The sequence below is a fragment of the Trichosurus vulpecula genome, chromosome 4, assembly GCF_011100635.1.
Source record: "Trichosurus vulpecula isolate mTriVul1 chromosome 4, mTriVul1.pri, whole genome shotgun sequence".
NCBI classification, from domain to species: domain Eukaryota; kingdom Metazoa; phylum Chordata; class Mammalia; order Diprotodontia; family Phalangeridae; genus Trichosurus; species Trichosurus vulpecula.
In genome coordinates this window covers 115610041-115630617 of record NC_050576.1, presented here as the reverse complement: position 1 = coordinate 115630617, position 20577 = coordinate 115610041, and the positions used below count along the sequence as shown (strand labels likewise).

At 38.7% G+C, this 20577-nt stretch overlaps 1 long non-coding RNA gene across 1 annotated transcript in view; it reads left to right on the top strand.

The window, feature by feature from the left end:
- Positions 1–724: 724 nt before the first annotated feature.
- Positions 725–20577, top strand: part of LOC118848560 — a 52177-nt gene continuing 32324 nt past the window's right edge. The window contains exon 1 of the long non-coding RNA XR_005010260.1: positions 725–850. This is a non-coding gene — a long non-coding RNA (uncharacterized LOC118848560). The remainder of the gene's footprint in view (positions 851–20577) is intronic.

The window sequence follows — 20577 nt, the reverse complement described above, 5'->3', positions numbered from 1 at the left end:
GACTTGGCCAGACTGGTCCCCTGGCCTTCCTAACTTCCCCTCTGACATTTTGTCTTCTGGGGCTTTGTTTCTAATATCAATTTTGAGAAATTATTCCTTTATTCATTATCTCTAATCACCACCATCTCCTCCTTCTCCATGTCCTCCATCACCTCCACTTCCTTCTCCATCATCTCCTCCTCCTCCATCATCTCCACCTGCTCCTTCATCACCTCCATCTCCCTTTTCTCTTTTAACTTAATGAGAAAAGCTGGTCCTCAGAGGCAGAATCTTTTATTCGTCATCGGAACTTACTTCACTGACTGGGACCTCATCCGATCATCTCCTCAAAATAAAACACCCTTTCTTTAGCCTGAGCCCTGTCCCTTTAAGGCATGGAAGCTCCGTGAACATTCCACGAGCTTCTCTTTCTCTCTTACTCTCTCTATTCCCTACGGCGTGCTCACGTCACCCTTCCGGGAAGCGGCTGACGTCAGCCCGTTCTTGGCGAGGGAGGATCGGGCTCGAGAGAAAAGACTGGGTTGGGGGGAGGGGCTGGAGAAGAGCCGGTACGCGCGCGGTGACTCACTCCCTCCTCCGCCTCTCTTTCTTTCTCGGGCGCGCGCGTGCGTAGGCGTGCGGGTGCCCGGCGTGAGGTCACCGCCAACGGGCGCGCGTCTGGGTTTCTAATTTTAGCCGCAGCTGGGGCTGCTTGGCTTAGGTCGGCTGAGGTAATGGGGGCAGGTTGGAGAAGGGGGAGGACTTCTGGAGGTAATCCCCCTCTTCCCAACCCATCCCTCCCGGCCGCCTCGTTTCCTTTTCTGCCTCCTGGGGTCGAGGAGACCGAGGTTGTGGGGCAGGAAGGAATGCAGTGAGTTGTGGCCTACTCGACTCCTGGGCGGACGGATAATGGGGGAAGGGGGCGGCGGTGAAGGGGAGGGCCCCCAGAGGCTCAGGCTCCCAGAGGCTGGGGGCGCTCTGCCCTGGGGGCGTCTGGGAGTTTGGGATGGACCTCCGGAGAAGGAGGCCCCTGACGCAGCCGGCCTCGGGGTCCTGCTATGGCCGGCGCTGGGGGCTGGGCCTGGGGGGGAGGGGAGGGATTTCCAATGGGAAGGAGAGGGTCTGGAGGGGATAGGCAAGATTTAGAGCAGGGGTTCTTAACCTGGGGTCTCCGACCTTGGCTTTGAAAAACCCAAACAACTACATCTTTATTTTTACCGATCACGGAAATTTAGCACCTCCTAAAAAACATTTTTGTGAGAAGGGGCCCGTAGGTGTCACCAAACTGCCAAAGTGTGTGTCGTGTGTGTTTATGTGTGCGTGCGTGTCGGGGTCCGTCACATAAAGGCTGAGAACCTCTGGTTTACAGGGAGAGAAGGGTGGGGATGTTGCTGGGGTGGGGCTCTGGAAAGAATACGTGGGGTTCAGAATGAATAAATGAAACATTAAGCACCTACTACGTGCAGTGCACTGGGGATACAAATAGAAAAGATAGCCGATGGCCAGGACTTTCTTTCCGTACAACCATTTACCATATGAAAATTATTATATGCCACCATATAAAAATTATAAACCACAAAAATTACTGATGATGAAGATAATTCCAACGGGGGTTAATTTGAACACCCATCGAAAGTTTCAGCTGCATGTCAGATGGAAAGGTCCGGTGGTCCTGAAGGTGCAGCTACAAAGAAGATGGTAATGCCCAATGTTATTTGTACTGATACATTGTTTGATGGTGCCAAGGACTTTGGGGTGGAATCTTAGGGAGAAATATGAAGTGAAGGTGGTAGTAGTGACTGGGTATCTAAAATGAGATTAGTTCTACTGCTTTGGACTGTGGAAAGTAGTGATACAGGAAGGATGCCTGATGTAATTTTAAGTTCCCTGAGGGCAGAGTCGGATTTAATTGATGAGGTATCCAGGCCTCAGATATCTATCTGATCGACTGATCAGGAAATGAGAATAAGTGTGTCATGAGTTACCAAAATGGGCCTCAGGTGAGGAATAAAACCAAATCTACCGAAAATTGAAGTGAATTACAGTTGAGCGCCCTTCCCTCTGACCTTCCAGGAATGAGATAAAGGCTTAACTTGAAGAATGCAGGGCAAAAACACCTTAGAAAACTGACGCCTCCACTTAATTTTTTTTTTTTCTTTAAGGATGATTAGTCAGCGCAAGATGAATTGCGATTTTGACTTTGCTGTGTCGTCTGCCATGTCACAGTGACCTGCATTCTGTTATTGGTATGGTCTCCTCAGATTTCACAGTGACTGCCACCCCAGGCTTATAAAAGAATGGTCAGCAAGTCTGTACTCAAAGCCCCTTACATAAAAATTATAAACTATGAAAGTTATTGATGATGATGATGATATTAACAGTAACAGGAAGCATCAAGAAATTTAATGGAAATATTTTGTTGATAGTAGTGCTCTTCCTCTCATGTCTCTAGTAGTTTTCTAAGTCTGACTTTGGTGTTTTTCCTCAAAAGTTCCCAAAAATCAAGGAGGGAAAAATATTTGCTGTTGGATGGAGGGTAGCTCTGGGGTTCATATCCGTGGATGACTAACGAAGGCCTACAAATCTATATACTTAGAACTTTTTTCACACTATTACAATGGTTATATATGGGCGATTTTGTCTTTGTTTCTCCATGTAGTACAGTGACTTTCACAAAGCCTGGACATAAGTATTGGTTGAATTGAAATGAAGATAGCCTGTTTATAATTCATTGAATGTACAAAAAAGGTAGAAAATGAAATTTTTAAGTAGTTGAAAGCTCCATTTGTTTAGTACAGACTCTAATTGGATGATTGGGGTTTTTAAAAAATTATTTTTATATTTAGGGAGCTGGAGCCTGTTAGACAAATTGTATAGTTATAGGTTGAATTCATACTTACTCACACTATGTCTCTGAAAGTTTAATTTCATAATAATAATAATAATAATAGCTTTATGATACTTATAAGAATTAGAAATGTCAAACTATATTTTAAAATTCTATGTTCAGGATTCTTTTTATTGTAAAAATAGTTGTCTTTCTGTCCCAAGTTAGACAAATCCAACCATTATCTCTGTGGTTTAATGCTTACTTGGTGAGAGCCCTAGGTTGATCTGGTGTGAATGGTAAATCGTGTTCTCAGAGTGAATTAGTTTTTTGTGTGTATTTTTATTGTATGTTTCATATAGAAATCCTAACCTAAAGTGTGCCAGGTTAGTAATCTTGAATTCATGATTTAAATTTGTTACCCCTGAAACTTAATTTTTGTTTTGAAAAATATTTTAAAATTAACCTGTTATATAAATTTAAATTTTAGTTTGGGGATTTGTATATTGCTTCAGAGATTTGTAATTTGGTTGTTGGTACTCCCTCCAACAGGGGTAACAACCTCTCCATCACTTAGGAGACTATCTTTGAAAGTTGCTTTGGCAGAAAAATGCTTCCACCTCCTTGCCACCAACCTGGTAGTGAGCCTTTCTAAATTTAGCTAGTTTGGTTCTGAAACAAAGACATAGGCTATCACTGCTATACTTGAAACCATTCCATCTTAGTAGGACCTTCCAGAACTTTTGTTTTGTTAACATAAACTTTGAGAACCCCAGGGTCACTTTCATTAGAGCCAGGCAATAGTGGAGGATATTATCTATGTAGATAATCATAAAAATACATTATATTCAATCAGTAAGCATTTATTACATGTTTAATATTTGGCAGTCAATTGGCTAAGCACTGGGGATGCAAAGACAAAAATAAAAGTTTCAGCCCTCAAGGAGCTTATCTTCTAATGAGGATGTCCTGGAAAAATCTCAAATTCAGTATGTCTAAAAGAGAAGTTATCTCCCCTGCCACACTCACTGCCAGACCTGCTTCACATGAGTATATCCAGTATATGATAAATAAAAGGTAGTGTTGGGATAAGGTGCTCTAGCATTTTAAGAGACCAGAAAAAGCTTCATAAAGAAAGTGGTGCAAGAGTCAATCAGCAGGTATTTAAGTGCTTACTCTGGTCTTGAAGAATTCCGAGAGGTGGAAGTGAGGAGGGAGTGGACTGCATTTAAGGCCTGGAGGACAGCCAGTACAATGGTACGGAGGTGGGAGATGAAATGGTTTGTGTATAGAACAGAGACTAGACCTAGGCCAGTGTGGTTAGGCCACAGTGCAAAGAGAAGAATAAAGGTTAAGACTGGAAGGGTTGAAAGGACCAGTTTATGAAGAACCTTAAATGTCTAACAGTAATTTATATTTGATCCTTGGGGCAATAGAGAGCAACTGTAGTTTGTAAAAGGGGCAGAGGGGGCTGACAGCCAGACATGCTTCAGGAAAATTATTTTGGTGGTGTAGTGGGAAAAGGCTGGAGGCAAGGAGATCCAATAGGACACAATTGCAGAGGTGAGGAGGGCCTGAACTAAGGTGGTGACAAAGGAGAGATGTCATGGTGATAGAACAAGATTTGACCATTAGAGATATGAGGTAAGTGAAATTGAGAAATGAAGATGACGCTAGGTTTTGAGCCTTGGGTGACTGGATGAATAGTGGTACCCTTGACAGTAATAGGGAAGATAGGAAAAGAAGTGAGTTTGGCAGGGGAGATAAATTCTTTTTGGACATAGAGAATTTGAGATTTTTCCAGGATATCCAACTTGAAATGTCCAGTAGTAATTGGTGGTGTGGGACTAGACTAGGGCTGAATATAAAGATTTGGAAGTCACCTGCATAGAGATGATAATTGAACCCAAATTACTAAAAAGCCTCATCCAGTAAATTCATTGAACCTTGATAAATTTTGGGAGATTATTTGTGTCAGTTTCAGAGTTTTGGTGATTTAAGTCTTTGTTGGTAGTGAATGCAGTGTTTTAAAATATGAAAAAAAAATGAGATTTCTAGACCTGATGTAGCTCTCAGTTAGACAGACATGATAGGACAGAATTGTGTTGTCAACTCTGGGTTTATACTTCTTAAAAAACCAACCTATACAAATTGTCTCCGGAGGCAAGTTTTCTAGTGTCTTCCTGCATTTGAAGTCTGGAATCATATGTTTTAGATCACTGTGCAGTCATGTTGCTCACTGTACAACTTACATACGTTAGTTTTGGCAGATTCTGTGATTAGAATGTTTGCTTAGACTTTTCATTTTTAGAAGGGGAATTTTGGAACCTTTACTTCCCCTGTTTAAAACCAGGAATTGTACATGAAAGGAGTAATCATTGTATTCATGTGAAATAGGGGAAAAACTACTGCTCCAGGTACTACCCAGCTTCTGGGTATTAGAAATGTAAAGGTACTTTCATTTCTTACCATATGAAAAAGAAGAGATTGTTTTTTCCATTCCCAAGAAGTGGCCTTTGGGAATGGTTGGGGAGGAAGGGGGGAGAGGAAAGACCATTTGGAAGCCTTGATTAACTGTAATTTTTTTCTATTCTGTTCTGGGGTTTTTTGGTTTGTTTTTGGAAATGGGGTAATAGTACCAATAGGAATTGAGAGGCTCAAAGGAGATAATATATATAGAACTTTTTGTAAACTTTAAAGCATTTTATTATCATTTGCTTCCATGTATTTTATGGCATAGTGGATAGGACTCTGAACTACGTTCAAATCCTGCTTCAGATACTTTGTGACCCTGGGCAAATCATTTCTCTGTGTCTGTTTCCTCCTGTGTTAAATGGGGGGAATGGATTCAGGGCTTCTGAGGTCCTTGCCAGCTGCTGTTATAGTATATTCAACCCAAACAGCCTATCCAGAGAGGCTGTTTAAGGTGGGATATAGAATAATGTTTTGTTTCTGAAACATTTTCTTTTGCTTCCTGGCTTTTGTGCCTTTGTTCACAACCATTCTCTATGCCTAAAATGCCCCTCCCTCCCCTCTCTTTACTTGCCAAATTCCTACCTACCCCAAACTCCAGTGTATCTCCTTCTTGAAGCACTTTTTTTCCTCTTAAACCACAAATAGTTCTGTATGTTTCTAATTCACTTTGGGTTCATAGTTATCTATGTGTTTCTCCAACCCTCCCCCACCCTACCCCAGCTCCATGAGGGTAGGGATTGTGTCTTACCAAAAATTCATATCACTTGTAGAGCTCAGGTATAGCCCCTGACAGGTGCTTAACAAAACGTTTGTTCAATGAATGACCTACTCTCTTTTCCTTCCCTACCTATTCTTTTGTTCCGATTCTTTCTGCCTCCTCTAAGATCTTTCTTTTACATGCATCTTCAGTCTCTCTCCCTACCCTAGCTTCTTTTCTTCTTCCTACAGGTCTTCCTAGTTCTTAAAAAAGCATTCCTTTATTCCTTCTGTCCCTTTTAGCTATGCTCTCCAAACTCTATCTTGACTACTAAACTTCAAAAAAAAAGTACTGTATACTCCCTAGCACCATCTCACTGTCTCCTCAATCGCCTGCAGTCTGGCCTTTACTCCTAGCATTCTGCTGAAGCTTCTCTCCCGTAACGTCTTTGATGATTTCCTAAATGCCAAAGCCAGTGGCCAGTTTTTTGTCTTCAGCCTCTTTTATCTCCTGTTCACTGGGTACTTACCAACCTTCAGGGACATTGCATTCTCTCGGTTATTCTAACTTATCTGACTATTATCTCTTCAACTACTTCCTTAATGTGTTAAGTTACTTAAAAGTCTATTTGAATCATTCTCTTTATGTGCTTTCCCTTAGCAGCGTGGTATAGTGGAAAGAGCGCTGGATTTGGACCCTGGAGACCTGGATTCAAATCCTGGCTCCAGCTTTTACTTAGCTTTGTGATATGATCAGGGCATCTAACTGCTTTGTGCCTAATTCTCCTCATGTATGAAATGGGAATAAATACATTTGTGCGACCTACTTCACTTGGTTTTGGGGGGAAGTACTTTGTAAATCATAAAGTATTATAGAAATTGAGCTACTGTTATTGGCAATTTCATTTAATCGCTATGTTTCAACTTGTCAGTTCTGTGCAAGAAGCTCTGAAATCTGCTTAGTCTTGGTATCCCTTCTTAGCTTTAGATTTATACTTCCAACTGCTTTCAGAATATTTGTGTTGTCCCACTAGCACCTCAAACTCAATATATCTACAAAAAGTTCATTGTCTTTTACTCTAAACCTGTTTTATCTTTTTCTTGCAACACCACTATGTTTGTATATAACCTTGGGATTACTTTTCCCTCTTTTTTTCTCACCTGTCATGTTCAGTCATGTTACTTAGGCCTGGGGATTCTACCTTTGGAACATCTGTTTCTTCCTCTGTTTCAACTGTCACCACTCTAGTACTGGTCCTCGTTGTCACAGGTCACTTTATTCTGTGTTCAGTGTCTTCAGCCTCTTGTCCGCTAATCCATCTTTAATACCACTACATCTTATCATGTTGTTCCTCAGAAACCTTCCCTGGTTCCCTGTTGCCTATTTGTCTATTTCCCTATTTGAACTTGTAAAGCTCAAACATTTTGCTTTGAATTCAAGGCGGTCTAAAGCTGACACATCCCACCTTTATGGTCTTATTTTATGTGATTACAGATTGGTACAACTGTTTCATTTTTCAGATGATGAAACTGAGTCATGAAAGTTGTAAGTAGCAGAGCTATGATTTGATTCCTAGGTCCTCTGACTCCAAATCTAGTGGCTTTTCACTGTATTATCCTCCTCCTTTATATTATTCTCCACATATTCTACTTTGAACTGAAATATCCTGGCCCTGGAATGTGTGCTCCTCATTCTCCTGCCTTTATTTTGTCCTCAGCCTATTTGCTATACTTACTGCCTATAAATTGAATTAACTTTTCAGATGAGCCCCACATCTATATATCCACTATCATCCTTTATCATCAGCTGCCTGTTGGGCATATTCATTTGAATAATCTGGCATTACAAAATCAGCAAATCCAAAACAGAACTGATAAACATTGCTCCTTAAAATTGTCATCCTTTACTTTCTTTTGCAGTTAAGGGCTCACTATGCTCCTAATCACCTAGGTTCATAATCTGAAAACATTTTAGGCTCTTTCTTCTCTCTCCATTTCCATTGATAGCCAGGTCCTGTCAGTTTTACCTCCTTAACATCTCATATTTGTCTTCCTCTCCAGCTTACACAGCCACCCTCACCCTGTTGGGACTTTATCATTTACCCAGACGATAGTAATCCCTGCTTCCAGTCTCTTCTCTCCAATCCGTCCTTTACAAGGTACCAAAATAATTTTTTAATGTCTTACTAAGTTATTTCTCTGCTAAAAATTTTAGTAACTACCAATTTGCCTCTAGGAAGAAAATACAAACTTCCTTAGCCTGACACTTAAGACCCTTCAAGGCTCCAACCCACCTTTACAGCCTTGTTTCGTATCGTTCCTCTTCAGTTTAGATGCTGCTTCTCTGTGAAGCCTTCCCTGATTCTCCAGGTTGTTGATGCTCTCTTCAAATTACCTTGCATTTATTTATGTGTGTACATTTCATATCTTCCCTGTGGAGTATAAACTGCTCAGAAGCAGGGAATGTTTTGTCTCTGGATCCTTTGAGTCTTAACAAAATGACTTACACATAGTAGGTGCTTAATAACATCCCTCCCTCCTTTCTAACTTCCCTTTTACTGTTAAGGGCACCACTATCCTCCCCAGTCCCTGAGGCTCTCAGTCTTTGACGCTCCTTGTATCTCTCACCACACATATCCAAGCAGTTGCCAAGGCCTGTCGATTTCACCTTTGCAACTTCTCTCCAATTCACCCCCCTCTCTGGTACTGCCATCACTCTTGTGCCACCCCTGATCACCTCAAACCTAGATTATTTTGATAGTGTGCTGGTTGATCTGCCTGCCACGTCTCTTCACACTCCAGTCCATCTTCCACAGTGCTACCAAAGTAATTTTACTTAAGTGTAATACTGTCCTTATCACCCCCCCCCCCATTCGCTAAACCCCAGTGGTACCTTTTTTTTCTAGAATAAAGCATAAAAGTTCTTTGGCATTTAAAGCTCCTCCTAATCTGGGCCCTTCCTACCCTTCTAATTCTTTTACACTTTAGTCTCCTACATGCATTCTACATTCTAGTCGTACTAGCCTACTTGCTGACTTTCCATCTTATATTCTTGTGCCTTTGCACTGGCAGTGCCCTGTGCCAGGAATGCTTTCTCTGTTCACCTTTACTTCTTAGACTACCTAGCTTTCTTCAAGACTGCTCAAATGATCTGCTGGAGGCCTTTCCCAATCCCTACCAACTGGAGACTTCCTGTCTTAAGGTTACCTTCTATTTCTATGTATCTTGTGTTTACCTATTTACTTATGTTCTATCTCCCTCATTTGTATGTAAATTACTTGAGGGTTGGGACTGGTTTTGCCTTTAATCACTTCCAGATTCCCAAGGCATTGTACATGTTATTTCATTTGACCCCACAACAACCCTGTGATATAGGCACTATTATTAACCTCACTGAGGCCAAGAGAGGTTAAGTGACTTTGCCCAGGGTCACACAGCTAGTAAGTATCTCAGTCAAAATTTGAATGCATGGTTTTCTGACTCTAAACTCTTAAATCCAACAATATCCACTGGACTACCTAGCTACCTTTGTATCATCAGTGCTTAGCATAGTACTTGGTACATACTAAGTCCTTAATAAGTGCTTATTGATCCATGGACATACCTGCACAGGTAGGATATCTGGTTTCCCCTTAGAATAGCATACTCTCTTGGAACAAATCATTCCTTTACTCTTCCTCTGACATCATCATTTCAAAAACACCTTGGAGAAACTGCCACTCCAAAGGACATGTTCTCTTTCACTTTAGACTGCTATGCTCAAAAATGAGAGTGAATTCCTTTGGGGGATATGGGAGGGAGAAGTATGGAAAGGTACTAGTGGTTATGTACTTTATGAATCATCAGTAATGTAATTTATTGAGTTTACCTGATTACAGTTTTGGAAAGAGATCAAAAATTCTGAAAGCTATTGTTATCAAACTGGCCCTGCTCACTCTTGTTTTTTAATGAGTGTCAAATATAAGAGCTTAAGCAACTTGGAGGACTCAGCTCTCCTGGAAAACTTTTATTCCTGCTACATAACAGATAGTACTACTTTATGAAGTTCTTCATGTCTTTGTTATTTGAAGATTAGTAGTCTTTTGGGAGCAAAGCTTATTTTCTCCAGAAAAAAAATTCATAAAGTTTAACAAAAAATTCCTCCCCCTTTGGATTCTGTAACTAGATGTTTATTACTAATTTATTTTTAAATAAACATGAGAACAAACTTAGGGAAATCAAAGAATGTATAAAAAAGCACAAGATTTTGTTGGTACTCAGAAATTGTTAAAATGCTTTTCTAACATTTAAAACTTAAAATTAATTTTAGGAAATGGACTTAATTTAATAGGAAATTAGAGATAATTCTTTGTCACATTTTAAAATTGCTATTCTTTGTCCTTTAAAGAATTAATTTTCAAAGTGCATTCATTAGTTTGAAAGATAACCATATTTGTTGAGTACAAGCACAAATATAGTTGTTAACCTTCCTTTTCTTATAACTAATTCCTAACAATTTGTTCTTTTATGAGAGAATAGACTCTTATTTTTGAGACTGTGGCATTTGGTATAGATGTCCTGCTGTTATCAAAACTCAATGAAAGTTTTGTGCCTTGTACAATTTATTTGTTCTGAGATTTCCTCTATTTCTTCTAGTACTTAGGAATTACAGTTCCTGTCATTTGTATTTCGGTTGACTCAACAGACTAGCTCAGCTGGTAAACAAAACTTACAGGGTAGTAAAATAGGGGTGATTGAGAATTAAGTTGTAAAGGTTTGTATCTAGTTCTGGGCTTTTTATATAAGTCAAACTCCAGTGGAAGCCAGAAGAGCTTTTGTCTCTTAATAAAACGATTATGAAACAGAATCCTTTGTAAATTGTTTCTTCAGTGTATTTGTTTCTACTGAAAGTTAATAAAGAAACGACATCATTTAATTACCCCTCTCTGTGTTTGTAATAAAGAAAGGCCATCATTTACTTACCCCTCTCTGTGTCCTTAATAAAGCCTGAATTTTCTTTTACTTTAGGTCTGTTTAAAATAATCATTTCTTTTTCTTTGCCCTTTTTATAAGCTGAAGTTGCTATAAATACAATTTTATGAAACAAATATCTTGAATATTTCCTTATTTTTAATATTATTAAACATAAAATTTTGTGGACCTGTGCAATACACTATGAACATTAATTACAGGCGTGCTATCCTTTTAAATAGTATAGATAATAGACTTCATTTTAAAATTTTTCTGTTATAGATATTTGTAATTCTAACATTTCTTTATCAGTGTTAAAATGGAGATAATACTTATTTTGAATCCCTATTTTCCACTGTCTTATACATAATTTTATAGCTCTTTTAAATTGTAGTATTACTTAAACTATTTTGTTATTTAAATTACTTAAAATGCTGGTTTTTTTAATTTAAACTTTATAGTGACAGGTACTACACCTATGATTTTCTTAATGTAGGAAATTCCCAGGTGAGGGAGGAGACTCTACCAATGCAAATTGCAGATTGGCACCTTTTTTTTTTTACAAGTAATAGTCTTAGCTGTCTAGAGTTCTAAGAGATTAAGTGAATACCAAAGGGCACAGAGGCAGAGGTGTGCATTAGGTAGAAACAACTGAATTGAACACTTAGCTGGATTAATGTTAAAATAGGAACTTATTCTTTTGAAAATCTGTATTGTGGCATGGTGATCCAGGGTTCTTCAAGGCTATGTCTGTAGAATGAAAGTTCTGAAGAGTTCCTCCATTTTACAAAAGCTTTGAAAATGGAACCCGCAGTAAACTATGTCTGTCTTTCCAAAGACTCGTCTAGCTGAGTATTGAGAAGCTCATTACTGGATAGGCTAGCTATTTATTTGGGGATGAATTCTTTGGCCATGATAACCCATAGAATTAAAATATAAAATGGCCCCTGGCCCCTTCAACTTTCGTAGTGACAATGGCTAAGTGTCATAAAAGGGGGCAGAGGGAGCTTAGGATCACAGTTTTTAGACTATCTTTAAGAAGTGGACATCCTGGATATCATATTAGTATCCATATAGTGTCAAGTCTAGAGGATGACACCTAGTGCGTTGGGTGGATTTATAAGAGAACATGGACGTGCACAGATTGGTTGCAGTCTTTGTAACTGGAGGGAGTATCCAGTTGGTGAAATCACAGATGCATAATAGTATTGAAGTAAAGAACCTACCAGATGGTAAAGTGTACTTTTTGTGAGTCCCATCCTGTTCTCTCCCTGGCTTTGGCCTTTCCAGCAGTTATTTTCAGTGTTCTGTGGGCTCTACACACAGGGGCCAGGGTTTCCAGGGTCTTCCACCCTCTCTGTACAGAGAACTTTCCAGGATTCTTCCCTCCACAAGGGTGCCGTGTATGTCTGAGGATTCTCCTCCCCCATTCACTCCACTTCATTTTCAACTCTAGTTATAGCTGAAGGTGACAGCTGGGAACAGAAAGGGACAGATACAATAGATGTTACAAAGGTAGAATTCATACAACTCCACTATTAGATTATAAACTCCTTAAGGGCAGGGACTGTATTTTACTTCTTTTTGTATCTCCAGCACTTAGCACAATGTCTGGGACAGAGTAGGCACTTCATAAATGTCTATTGATTAATTGACTCAATAACGTTGGATATGAGATGTGAGAGAAAGGAAGGAGTAATAGATAACCTGTTGTTACAAATTTGAGAGTCAGATGTTTTTTCTTTTTACCTACCAGGTTCTTTATGATAGATTGCTTAGATGAAGGCTCCCTATCTGTACTGTTTGAACAAAGTCCCTAGCTCTGAGGCCTGAACTAGCAGTGGATATTCTTTGCACTGTTGACAGACTTAATTATCTTCAAGGTAAAAGCAGCCCCTCGGAACAAGTATCGTATTTCCCCATATATAGGATGCTCCCATGTATAAGATGCACCTTAATTTTGGGGCCCAAAATTTGAAAAAAAAATATATTATATAAAGTTATTGAACTCAGGTTTTATTCATCTGCTCATAGCTTTCAGACATCTTTTGGGCAAGTCTGGTGGCGTGTATGCATGCTTAGTCCATTCTGTTTGATGAACCTGAAGCACCAACTGTGTCCTCCTTTGAAATCAGTAACTTCTTTTTCATCAGCAATTCTTCTTGCCTCATGCTGAACCATCTTTGTGGACACAGGAATTCCAATTGCCCTTTGCTCTTCAATTCCCTCTCTAAATCAGGCCATTTTGCTGACTTGCGTCTCATGGTCTTCCTCTGCCATGGTGTTTTCAGTAGGGTTTCTTCTTCCCGTAGCCAGTCTTGGATTGTTTTCTTAGTTGGAGGAAGACCAAACTTATGTTCAGTGGCACGATTTCCATTCACTTTGGCAAACTGGATCACTTTTAACTTGAATTCAACACCGTACAAAAATCTTTTCTGAGCCATTTCTGGGCAGAACGTGGTAAAATGTAACCTAATAATCAGTATCAAATGCGAACAAACGGGAAATGCAAGTAAAAAAAAAATCTATGACAATGAGCGCAAAAACAAGCGTGAAAAAGCGGGAAATGCAAGTAAAAAAATCTACAACCACTGTATGAGATGCACCCAGTTTTTAGACCCCAAATTTTTCGAAAAAGGGTGCATCTTATACGTGGCGAAATATGGTATGTTACTTTACTCAGTACATGAGTCTTAGGGTCTCATATTTTCAGTGCAGGATTTGTATAACCTAACATTCTTCCCCTTGTGGCTGAGGTTAAGAGTGCATTCATGTTCTGACCAAGGAACTAACACTAATTGGCCGTATAGCTGACCATAGCTTCATGAGTACCATGCTTTACCCCATTGTTAAAATATCCTCTTCACCAATACAGTGTTCTAACCATAGATTGGATGTTGAAATTGACAAGGACGTTGAAAGGAACTATAGCATTATTAGAAAATTAATTATTTTTAGAATATTTAGAAATTTTTAGAAAATTATATCTAATAATTGAATTATTAGAAAACTAATAATTAATCATTGGTAATATGGCAGAGTTTGCAACATGTATAGCATACCCATTGTATGTGTATACATTTATCTTCCCAACTAGATTATAGACCACTTGATTGTAGTGACTTTCTTACAGTTATCACCATAAATCACCTGGCACTGTGCTGAACTATCATAGCAGGTTGTCAGTTAATAGTAGTTATTTATAGAAATGCTTCATGGGATTATACTTTTGAAGCTGAAAAGGACCTCAGAAGTCATCTCATCCAATCCATCATTTTACAGATGAGAAAACTAAAGCCCAAAGAGTTCATGTAACCTGTTATAGGTAGTAGCAGAGCCAGAATTTTTAAAAATTCCAACTGTTTTTCCCCCAAACTCCCTTCCCTTTCTCTTTCCTTTCCCTCATCTATTGAGAAGTCAAAAAATTCAAAACCCATAACTGATAAGAAGTCATACAAAACAAATTTCTACATTAGCCATGTGCCCCCAAAAAGAAAAGGGAAAAGGAATAAGCTTCCGTCTGAGTCCACCAGTTTTCTATTTGGAGGTAGGTAGCATTTTTCGTCATGACTACTTTGAAATAGTGGTGGGTCGTTGTGTGGATCAGAATTATTCTTTTACAGTTGATTATCTTTACAATATTGCTGTTACTGTGTAAATTGTTTGGGTTCTCACTTCATTTTGCATTAGTTCATATGCATTTATCCAGGTTTTTCTGAAACCATCCCCTTCATCATTTCTTTGAAATCTTTCTTTTTGAGGGGGGAGGGCAGGGAAGTTGGGGTTAAGTGACTTGCCCACGGTCACACAGCTAGTAAGTGTGTCAAATGCCTGATGCCAAATTTGACTCCAGGCTGGTGCTCTTTGCACCACCTAGCTGCCCCACCTTCATCATTTCTTAGAGTACAAATAGTATTTCTCCAGTTGATGGGCGTCTTCTCACTTTCCAATTCTTTTCCACCACAAAAAGAACTGCTATATTTTTGTACATATGGGTCCTTTCCCCCTTTCTCTGATACCTTTGGGATATAGACCTAATTATGGTACTGCTGGGTCAAAGATATGCCCAGTTTAATAACTTTTTGGGCAAAGTTCCACATAGTTTTCCAGAACGGTTGAACTAGTTCACAGCTGTACCAACAGTGCATCAGCATACCTATTTTTCCACATCCCTTCCAACATTTTCCTTTTCTGTCATCTTAGCCAAACTGGTGGGTGTGAGGTGGTACCTCAGAGATGTTTTGATTTGTATTTCTCCATTACTGATTTAGAACATTTTTTGTTATGACTATTGGTTGATCTGATTTCTTCCTCTGGGAACTTTATCCTTTGACCATTTATCAGTTGGGGAATGGCACAGAGTCAGAATTTGAACTCAGTTCCGTTGACTCCAAATCCAGTGCTGAAGAGCCACTTAAATATTCTTGGTCTCAGTTTCCTCACCTGTAAAATGAGAAAATCCAACTAAATAATCTTTAAAGTTTCAGCTTTCTCCCCCGCCCCCCAGAGTTTTATGACATTGTATTTTGACATTCTTTACACTTTTTTTAAATGGGAAAAGTAGAAAATAAACAAATTAGGGAGATAGCCAAACAAGCAACTTTAAGAATGTCATAGAGTTAGTAAGGCTTCAGTCTACTTTCCATACGTTTGACTTAAAGTATTGCACAGAAGTCATTAATACTTGAGGTATTTCAAGTAATTTAGTTCCTTCTGAATCATTAAAGATGACGTTATGTTTGAGATAGCTAATGTTAAGTATATATTAACACCTAATTCTTTGAAAATCAGTAATACTTTTATATGGTTACGTCAAATAATGGGACTCTTCGATTAAACGATATGCTTCATTTCACTGTTATTTGTGGTAGTTTATTGTTTTGTCTTTTTAGTCACTGAAACTGAGGTTTCAATGGCTTCCTGCTGGTGCTTAAAGCCTAGAAGATTCTTAACAGTTCCTGGGCTCCAGGCTTCCCATCATGCCTGTTTGTTTTCCACACACATATATTTGCATGACTTGATACCTCTTTGTTTTTTACCTTAGGTCCCCTTATCCATGCCTCTGTGAGGAATAGGATATAAATTTTCACCTTCCCCTCGCCCTCTATAACCCTAACATAACTGTCCCAATGATTTTTTTTTACTGTAGAAAGAGAAAGGAATATTACTAACTAACTCAGTAGGCTTTAAAAAAAATCCTCCACAGTGTATAGAGTCATGGTCTTTATGGAAATATAAATGGAACTAGGTTGGATCTTTCATTGATTTTCCTCCCTTTTGCTGATTTATATTTTGGTTCTTGACTTGGTAGTCCATCCTGACAGAAGTCTCTTTTTCTTCCCAGGTTTATTGATCTTAAATTTTATCGTTTTCTTTGCAAAAGAAAAATTACCCTCCTTCCAAAGCCTTTCTCACATTTAGACAGAGTTTTAACATTGCTCTATAGGCACTGGTAATTGAGTACATGGGACTCTAGGAGGTATATTTATATTTTGTACTGAAACCTCAGATTTTTGCCTCATTTACATTTCAGACAGAAATCATAGGTTGTCTACCATCTTTTCTCCAGGAATATTGCTTTAGATAACTGTCTCTTTATTCAAAAATTTAAATATGACTGTTAGGCTATCATCACTCCTGGGTACTCTTTTTCCTTGAATCAAGTTGTCCTGGGTTTTTTAGGCATTACACAATGGCCAACATTAAGAACTGTATGAATCAGTGTCTTCTCTACCACTTCCTCTTGAGAGATTGTATATTTACCATGAACCCTTCTTTTTCTTTGTTTTATAGTTTAGCTAGTTGGACCTCAGGCAATTTATTTTTCAAATGGGAAGCAACATTGTACAATGGAAAAAACACTGGACTAGGACTTGAGTCTAGTCCCAGTTTTCCCACTATTTGCTGTGGAAATGTCAAGTTTAGCACTGGAGTCAATGTGGTATAATGGAAGGAATGCTGGATATGGAGCCATCTAATCTGGGTTCATATTTCACTGCTACTGCTTATAACCTGTATGACCTTGGACAAGTCACTTAACCTCTGAGGGCCTTAATTTTCTTATCTATAAAATGAGCCAGTTGCATTAGATGACTCAATGTCCCTTCCAGCTATAAATCTATGTATGATCAGTCCTTAACCCTTTTAGTTTTAAGTTAATTGTTGTTAATAACAGAATGGGTAATGGAAAATCAATTTGGTACAATTTAAGCCACTATTATATGTGACTGACTTTAACCTATGGTTCATTGATAATTGAGTAAGTAATGGAAAAGGAATATGTTTTAGAAGTATCTATTGAGCTAATCTTTTGGAAGATAAATTTTGTGCCAGTAGCAATTTTTCGTCTAGTAGAACACGCTCATTTGCACGCACACATAGAACCAAGTCACTCTATCACATTTTAAAATGTAGTTCTTAAAGTGAGTTTTGTTTGTACTGTTGGTAGGTAGCTTGTCTTTCTAGTAATAACGTATTAATGATTTTTGGTGTAATGAACAAAATTGTTTGCTGTTTGCCAATCACAAAACTGGTAGCATTTCATTTTCCTATAGAAAAGGCTTTATAAAATTTTTAAATTGCAAATGATAAAATACCTTAGTAACCTGACAAGTTTTTGAATTACATTTTCAATGTAGTTTGAAAAAGTAGTATTATGTAAAATGAGGATTCAGAAAACAACTGTACCAGCATTTAATTTAAATTTGACTAGCCAGATCTTCTCATTTTTTCTGACTATGGTTAGTTTTAAAGCTTTTTTTTGGGTAGGAAAACATTCCTTGCATTTGAAAATACATCTTAATATAATTTATAAACATTCACAGCTATGAATCAATGAATAATATGCTCCCTTAAATAGAACTCCCATTCAAATTTAGAAACAATCTTTTGAAAGTGAAAATATGCCCCAGATGTTTTTTTTTTCATTTTAAATTTGACAAATTAAGTTGGCTTGACAAATATTTATAATAGGTATATAAATGGCAATGTTTAAAGTTTATAAATGGTCTATAGTTGTAACAGCAAGCACCCTAGCATACCAGGATGACCTGCTAGCACAGGTTCTTAGATTAGCTTTTCTAGGAAAGACTACCCAAAAAGGGGTTAACAATCTTACTTTTAATTACAATAAATAGTTCAGGGGAAGGATTAGCACCCTGAACGTAAGAGAAATACAAGCAGAGAAATTAGCATAAAGACCAACAGACAGGGTTCTTAACTGCCTGAATCAAAGCAATATTGCTATACACTGTACATACATCACTGAATTGAGAGAACCTTTACATCTGAGCAGTTGGATTCTGAACATATGGCTACTCAGAGTCTCGACCAAGAAATCAAAAGATCCTTCTCATAAGCAAACCCCCAAGGCAAAATACCAACTCAGAGTATATATACACTTCTCAGAGCCAGAAGGGATCACAACTCTAGTGACTCAGTGCCTGATATACTTAGTACCAAAAGATGTGAAAGCCTTCCTTGCAAGCAAGCCTCCCCTAAGCAAGCTTCTCCTTAGGCAAGTCCCTCCCCCAGTGGGCTACATGTGCAGCCAATTAATGGGTGGGGAAAACTTATTATCCCATTAACATTTCAATAGGTGGGATATTTTGCCCCCCCCCCTCTTCCAACTCAGCTGACATGATTAAAATAAGAGATAATACAAGCAATGGAAATGAACATATTAATGAAGTACCTAGACTCCTCTATGCATGCCCCATTATCCCTTTAAGGAGTATAAAAGCTCCCCTGATTGCTTTGGAAGGGCAGCTTGGCAGTGGCCTGGCAAACTCTGGAAATGGTAGAATAATGAAGGATTTTGAGGCAAGAAGCAATTTCATGGAGTATGACCCTTGTGCCTCTACTAGAACGTGTGTGTGTGTGTGTGTGTGTGTGGAGGGGGGTGCGTTTCTCTTCCCTTCTCCACATCCCCCCATTGCTTGTGAGCTGTGATGCCTTGCTGAAGAGCTACTAAGCCAGTAAGAGACATATATCCTTCTCTAGGGAAATACAGAGAGGCAGCATTCAAGCCAGAAGCAGTTTCAATGAGTGTGATTTATGGTAATAAAGAATAGAGCCAATTGTATGTAAGAGTGCTAGCTCAGTAATCGTGAGTCACGCTTCAGAGAGGAGCATTCCTAGGGATTCCAGTTGTTTTTGTTGTGTACCTGTCCAGCAGAGATGCTGTACTCAGTGGCAAGCAGCATGGGGACACCAAGAGAATAGAAACGACATTGGCGCTCTGAGGTATCAGAGGTTTGAGATGCCTTTACCACATGTATCCCCTACATGGGTACCTTACTGCTAGTATATCCTAAGTTGGTGCTCACTTTTCCCACTGACACTGTACGTATTTGTGGAAGGAAGCATCTCAAATTTATGGGGAAAGTACTGTGTAGCTGCTGTTCTTACTGTATATTTTTGGTTTACAATTGAGCTTAACAAAAGTAGGTTTACTGGTTGGTTGGGGCTTGTGAAGAGGCCCATATAGTCACTCCCTTGGGCACCCAACCTACCAACTTGTGAGTGCCAAGTTAGGAAGGTAGCCCAGAGGGTATGCTACATGTCAGGTAATTCCCTCTATCATTGCAGGATGGCATCTTTTCTTCAGCTTAATAAAATAAGTTTTAAAAATTGCTTTAGTAGAAGAAGTGTTTATAAGGTTTTTTTTTCCTGTGTATTAAGTTCTTCTGAACATTTTATGTAGGACATTGTTAAAGCTGGGTTCTCATTGTATAATATTTACAGTGACAGAAGCACAATATTCTGAACTCTGAAAGTCAGCTGGAGGTTATTTAGTGCCTACCACATATCTATTGTACTAAGCTGTTATCTCGAAACAATATTTGCAAAGTGCTTAGCGTAGTGCCTGGCACTTAGTAGGCATTCCATAAATTCGTATTCTCTTCCCCCCTAATTACTAAACATCTTTTCCATCAAAGTCAGACATTATTGGCATATTTGTTTCAAAATCTGTGGGAAACTGCCACTTTAAAAAGTTTGCATTGCTAGTATATAGTTTTAGCCCTACTCAAGCTGTAATAAAGATTTCATAGCCATAAAAGAACCTTATAAGAAAATCTTAGCGTTCACTGTGAGAGAGAGCTCAGAATGTATTAATCATTGGAATTCAAACAGTAAGACTGGAGTTATAGATGGGGACCTTGAAGGTGCCTTCCTTACCTGTAAGTTTGCCTTATTTGGGAGATGAGAATTTTTCAACTTTAATACCCATGGAGGTTTTTTTTTAATGTATTGTCTTGAGAAAATCAGCGCTGCTGAGGTTTGTCAGTTTATGAAATCAGAATTTCAGAACGAGATGGAGCCTTAGAAGTCATCTAGGCTACTCTCTTCTTTTTATAGATCAGGTACCTAACAAGAATTTAATTGATAGCAATCCAAATGAAAATGTTGATCTGTTAGTAAAATCACATTTTGAGAAGTATTTCAGTTCATAGTTTTTTAAACAAAAGTACCAAAATAATCATCCAATCATTGAATATTTTAAGTTCAAGACACTTTGAAAGATCATTTGCCCTTCTTGCCAAGGCCAATCTCTATAGAAGGTGCAACAGATAGAGCCCTGGACCTGGAGCCTGGAAGACCAGAGTTCAAATTCAGCCTCAGATACTTACTAGATGTATCACCCTCAT